Consider the following 6,948-nt stretch of genomic DNA (forward strand, 5'->3'; position numbering starts at 1 on the left):
ATTTCAGTCACATGGCCAAGCAAGAGCCCTATCTCATGGAATATCTTGAAGCTGACAATTTAGCCAAGTATGCCGAAGCAGGCTCCATGACAGAGGGTCGTCTCTATCTAAGATATATCTCTTAGTGCTGGCAGTGCGGCAAAAATAAATGACACTGAGCTTAGATACGTTATTTTTATTATTTTTAATGTTAAAAATAAAGGTCACATTTTATCCTTTTTCTCAAAGGTCATGTTAAGAACAACAGAGAGAGCAGAAAGTATAGGAATTCAAACTGGTAAGAACACTCCAGTCATTGACATATTGACTACATCTAACACCTGGTTTTATGACCTATTACATGGAGACTAGCCTAACTTTTATTGCAGTAATGTTTAGATGTAACTTTTGAATGTTGTGCTTTTTTTCTTAGTTCTGTTGAAGTCTAAAGACAGAATGCTGTATTAGGCCTTAGTCACACGGGCGTTTTTCCCCACGATTTGCGGATCGCATGACGGATGCGCATCTGCAAATCGTGTGACCGGGGCCGAAAAATCGCCCGAAAATACTGCTCCTAGCCGCGTTTCAATAGAAACGGGCCGGAGCTGTCCAGCGCATTGAATTCAATGGAGCCGGCAATACAGCCGGCTCCATTGACAGCAATGCGCTGCCGGCGATCGCGGGATGAATTTTCGGGAAGGGCTTAAATATATAAGCCCTTCCCGGAAATGCATCCAGAAATGTGTAAAAACAAAAAAAATATATATACTCACCTTGTTCCGGCAGACGGAGTTCAGCTGCGGCCGGTGGCAGTTCCCCTGAACTGCTCAGAGAATGAGCTGCCTCTGATTGGTCACAGCCTGACCAATCAGAGGCAGCTTTCACTCACACCCATTCATGAATAAATGAATGGGTGTGAGTGAGAGCTGCCCCTGATTGGTCCCTGCGCTGAGCCAATCAGAGGCAGCACTCACTCACCCATTCATGAATTCATGAATGGGTGTGAGTGAGAGCTGCCTCTGATTGGTCAGGCTGTGACCAATCAGAGGCAGCTCATTCAGCAGGCGGGGATTTTAAATCCCTGGCTGCTGAATACTACTCTGAGCAGTTCAGGAGAACTCCGTCTGCCGGGACAAGGTGAGTATATATTTTTTTTTGTTTTTACTAGAGATGAGCGAGCACCAAAATGCTCGGGTGCTCGTTACTCGGGATGAACTTTTCGCGATGCTCGAGGGTTCGTTTCTAGTAACGAACCCCATTGAAGTCAATGGGCGACCTGAGCATTTTTGTATATCGCCGATGCTCGCTAAGGTTTTCGTTTGTGAAAATCGGGGCAATTCAAGAAAGTGATGGGGACGACACATAAACGGATAGGGCAGGCGAGTGGCTACATGTTGGGCTGCATCTCAAGTTCCCAGGTCCCACTATTAAGCCACAATAGCGGCAAGAGTGCCCCCCCCCCTCCACTGTCAGCATAAAGATCGTTCTCCTCTGCCACAGCTGTAACAGCTGTGGCAGAGAAGAACGATGCTTGCCCATTGAAGTCAATGGAGCCGGCAATACAGCCGGCTCCATTGAAAGCAATGGGCTGCCGGCGATCACGGGATGAATTTTTGGGAAGGGCTTAAATATATAAGCCCTTCCCTGCAATTCATCCAGAAATGTGTTACAATAAAAATGTATACCGGCGTATAAGGCAACGGGGCGTATAAGACGACCCCCCAACTGTCACCTTATACGCCGGGAATACAGCGGAGCAAAGAATAAAAATCATTACTCACTTCTCCTGGCGTTCTGCGGCGCTCCTGCAGGCTGTCGCTCCCTCCTGGTCCCCGGCAGAGCATTGCTTTCTGGACGCAGTGGTTGAAATCCCCGCCTCCAGAAACACACGCCAGGGACCAGGAGGGAGCGACAGCCTGCAGGAGCACCGCAGAACGCCCGGTGAAGTGAGTAATGATTTTTATTCTTTGCTCCGCTGTATTCCCGGCGTATAAGGTGACAGTTGGGGGGTCGTGTTATATGCCCTGTCGCCTTATACGCCGGTATATATTTTTATTGTAACACATTTCTGGATGAATTGCAGGGAAGGGCTTATATATTTAAGCCCTTCCCAAAAATTCATCCCGCGATCGCCGGCAGCCCATTGCTTTCAATGGGAAAACATCGTTCTTCTCTGCCACAGCTGTTACAGCTGTGGCAGAGAAGAATGATTTGTCTTCTATATGTTCTCAATAGGGTCAGCGCTACTGCCGCCGGCCCCATTGAGCGCATATAGAGAAGAGAACAGAAATCGCAGATCGCAGATAGGTGCGATCTGCGATTTCTGTTCTATAATTTATCGGACGAGCGCATAAAAAGCACTCATGTGTCCGATACCATTGCAAAGCAATGGTTTTATAAAATCGCCGGACGCATGCGCAAATCACGTGAAAAAACGCCCGTCTGACTGAGCCCTAAGTACTATACATACTATGCCGTTCCATTAATACCATATTTAGCATTGGTCATGGTCAATGTCGGTATGTACAGTGCTTTGGTACTAATCGTGCTTTAAAAATAAATAGTAATAATATACGTAATAATATAAGAGTTACAGGATAAGAAGCTGAACTTTCCCAGTATACTATGCATACCAGGGGCAAAAAAATAATAAAATTAGGTTGCGGTGGATTCATTTTGTAGGGCTGTAGCTTGTATTCTCTTCTATAAAATAACTAAAAAGCTAGAAGACATATTCATCAAGTAGGTTCGCTGAAACCAAACATTCCTCCTATTTCCCCTTCTCCTCACTAAGAAAATTAAGTTATATTTTTCTGAATGTCATACATACTGTATAAGTCGGGACTCCTTTTGACATCTTGTGATTGACCATAATGTTATTTGACAGTGATTCTCATTTAGTTATCCAACTTATAGAAGCCTATTGACTTTATAGGCAGCTGAGCAGACAAAATCTGGAATACTGTTAGTCTCCGATGAGACTTAGGGCCCATAACTATAATATGTTAAGTGAAGGGTTCTTGGATAGCCTTGGCATGATGTTTACATTAGTGGGGTCTAGTTAGGGCATTATAACTATAAACTATGGGGTGAGTTTCTTGCTGTATGCAAGAAAGCTTAAAGAAACGCTATTTAAAAAATTGATAGTGTAAGGAAAATTACAGTTCTCCCTCACATTATGGTTTATGTGAGTTAATTTGCATTAACAAACTTTTATATGATCCAACACAAATGAACCCAACCTGCTAAATTGTGGGAACCTTAATCCCACACTATGTATTTACCATAGGATGGGATTAAAGCACAGTATATTTACAACACTTGGTCCTTAATGGGTTAATTAAGTACAAATCCTTACTCTGAGCCTTGGAGATTGTTCCTCCATATACAATCGTCAGTAATGGGAAACTAAACTAGCCAGGGGAAAGGGTTGTATTTAGTAATCACATAGCCAACAGCAACATTTATATTGGGTATATATATTCACTAAAAGTAGTCTAATGTTTTTGTTCACAAACTGCAGTAAATTTTCCTGTATCCTTACTGATTCATCTTAAGGTTATTCTCACTTGATAATAGCAAAGGGAATTCTTCAATTCTCCACCGCAGCTGTCACACATGACAGCTGCGATAGAGGATCCTGCTGCCGGCATCCCGTCTATGGCTTTTCAGGGAAGGGCTTCATAAGCCCTTCCCTGAAAAGCCATTTAAAATAGTGCAAAAAATGTTAAAAAAAACAATACTCACCTCCCTTCAGCTGCCGGGGCTCAGCCGCAACTTCTGGTGCTGTCCCCGGCTCTGTTGTGCTGAGCTATCAGCAGCCGGTGATTTAAAATCCCTGGCTACTGGTAGCTCTGATTGTGATTGGCTGAAGTGCTTCAGCCAATCACAATCAGAGCTACCAGCAGCAGGGGATTTTTAAATCCACAGCTGCTGATAGCTCAGCAGAGCTACAGAGCTGGGGACAGCGGCAGAAGTCCCACTGAGCCCCGGCAGCTGTCAGTGGCTTTGCAGGGAAGGGCTTCATAAGCCCTTCCCTGAAATGCCTTTTAAAATAGTAAAAAAAAAATAAAATACTCACCTGCTGGGGCTCAGCGTTGACTTCTGCCGCTGTCCCCGCCTCTGTAGCTCTCAGCTATCAGCAGCCGGTGATTTAAAATTCCCGCCTGCTGATAGCTCTAATTGTGATCAGCTGAAGTGCTCCAGCCAATCACAATCAGAGTTACCAGCAGGCGGGGATTTTTAAATCCCCAGCTGCTGATAGCTCAGCAGCGCTACAGAGTTGGGGGCAACGGCAGAAGTCAACGCTGAGCCCCATCAGCTGTCAATGGCTTTTCAGGGAAGGGCTTCATAAGCCCTTCCCTGAAAAGCAATTAAAAGTAGTGTAAATAAAAATAAAATTACTTACCTGTCTGCCGCTGCTGTGTCCCCCTCTACCGCAGCTACAGAATGTAATGATGAGCAGCGCCAGAAGTGGTTAAATTTCCTTAAAAGTGCATCAACGAATGCTTCTTTATTGAATCAAAAAGATCCAGTAAAACACAAAGTTTCGACCCATGAAAGGGTCTTTCTCAAGTGCATAAAATTTACATGTGACATGCAGTATATTTATGCAACACCTCCACCTATCACCATACAATTACATAATTAAAAACGCCCACATACAGCTGAAAACAATATTTTTACCGTCACCTGTGCTGCTCCACAACCGTTGCACCATCTCTCACATGGAAATGGTGTCTGATGTCATCAGAAATCGCAGCGCCGTGCGGATACATCACAAACTCCTCCGGTCCTCTGGAACTGCGCATGCGTCAAAGATCGCGGATTCACGCGATACTTGGCGCGTAATGACGGCACTAGCTTGGTAGCCGCCCGTTACTATCAACAATGCAGGGAAACAAACTCTCGCGAGACCTTGCGTATGAGTTTGATATTCAACCTGCCTTTAGCTAGGTCTATTGGGGACCGTAACCATGGAGATTTTAATGTGTCATTTCTCTGTATCAAGTAGATACATAGAAAGACTGAAGGAGAATGGTGATCAAATGCGGTCAAACCCACATGTACAATGCATTACCCTGTAAGTGCATACATTACTAGTCCTATCTCTATTGCAAGAGGATCGCTAAATTTACATAAACAGGGATACCAATATGCAAATAAAAACATCTTTTATTGGTGGTAGATACATTTTAACTATTAGTGCAATGTTACCACATTTCACATTACATTGTTCTTGATTCAAAAAGATTATCAACTATATATACTTCATTATTATGTTATCATTACATTATTCCCTAGGAATGGTATGACATAAAGTACAATTAAATAAATTTTCTGGCGACTATATACATTAATAATATAGTGATGAACTGATGATATGAGAGGTGTGGCGGGTTGTGGACACAGCAATGGTAGCGGCACATAATCTGTGGGAACAAAAAACAAAGAGATAAAAACATATACAAAAATGGAATGGAATCAACATTTAGACCAATGATAGGGGGTCATATTCTAAATTTAACCCATTGGGTTGCAGTGCATCTAATTCGAAGATCCACCGTGCTTCCTTGAATTTTAGGCGTCTCTCCCTATCTCCTCCTCTACTATTGGGTGGCTCACAATCTATTATTTGAAATTTAAGTTGGCTTATGGCGTGGTGGGATTCTATGAAGTGCTTGGCTACGGGTACATCGAGTTTTTCTGTGCGGATTGTGCTCTTATGCTTTGATATTCTGGTTCTGCATTCTTTTGTTGTCTCGCCTACATATATGAGGCCACACGGGCATGTAATGACATAAATGACATAAGTTGCATTACACGTAAATCTGTATTTAATCGGATAACGTTTCCCCGTCCGGGGATGTGTAAATGAACTACCTTTAGTCATATTATGGCAGCTAGAGCAACCCAGGCATGGGAAATTCCTCCCCATAAGGAGGGTATCACGTTTGATATCTCGTGCTTTATTGACCAGAGGCTTAACCACCCCTTCCGGGTAACCCCTTAGTTTGAATTTTTTGTACATTTCATTAAGCCTATGGTCAATATGTTCGTCTCCAACTATCCTAGTACCCGTAGGAGCTGGCTCCAAGGCAAGGAGTCACGCATCCTTGGTGGGTGGCAACTGCTGTATAATAATAGACTGTTCCTATCCGTGTCCTTTGTATATAGGTCAGTCTTCAAAGGCCCTTCATTTTTGTAAACCATAACATCCAGAAATTGTACATGTTCATTTGATTGTGTAAGTGTGAATTTGAGGTCAGGGTAGACGCTGTTTAGTTCATGATGGAAAAGCTGCAGCTCAGCCTCGGTGCCGTCCCAAATGATGAATATATCATTGATATATCTTGTCCACAACCGTACTTTCGGCCAATATGAAGATGTATACACACGGGACTCCTCAAAGTGTGTCATGTACAGGTTAGCGTATGTCGGGGCTACATTCGTCCCCATCGCGGTTCCGCGCCGCTGCCTGTAATAGGAGTCACCATACATGAAGCAATTGTTTGTGAGAATAAGTTCTAATAGTGTCAATATCAACATCATCTTCATATTGTCGAAGTTGGAGTCAATCAAGAAGGTACGGACCGCGTCTAAGCCCGCCTCATGTTGGATATTGGTGTACAGTGCAACAACATCAAAAGACCCCAAGATGGAGTTTGGTAGAATAGCAACATCACGTAATTTAACCAAAAAATCGGTGGTATCTTTTATGTATGATTTTGCTCTAACAGAAAATTCTCTGAGTACCCTGTCCAGAAAGACAGAGACTCTGCTATACAGGGAACCTCTACCCGAGATGATGGGTCTACCAGGTGGCTGGTGCAAATTTTTGTGACTCTTGGGTAGAGTATAGATGACTGGTGTAGTCGGGTGTGGAACAAACAGATAGTCATGCAGCTTCTTATCGATAGTTCCTGATTGGTAAGCTTCATCCAATATTAGTCGCAGTTCTTTTTGCAA

This window comes from Eleutherodactylus coqui, chromosome 2 (assembly GCF_035609145.1).
Source record: "Eleutherodactylus coqui strain aEleCoq1 chromosome 2, aEleCoq1.hap1, whole genome shotgun sequence".
Taxonomy (NCBI): domain Eukaryota; kingdom Metazoa; phylum Chordata; class Amphibia; order Anura; family Eleutherodactylidae; genus Eleutherodactylus; species Eleutherodactylus coqui.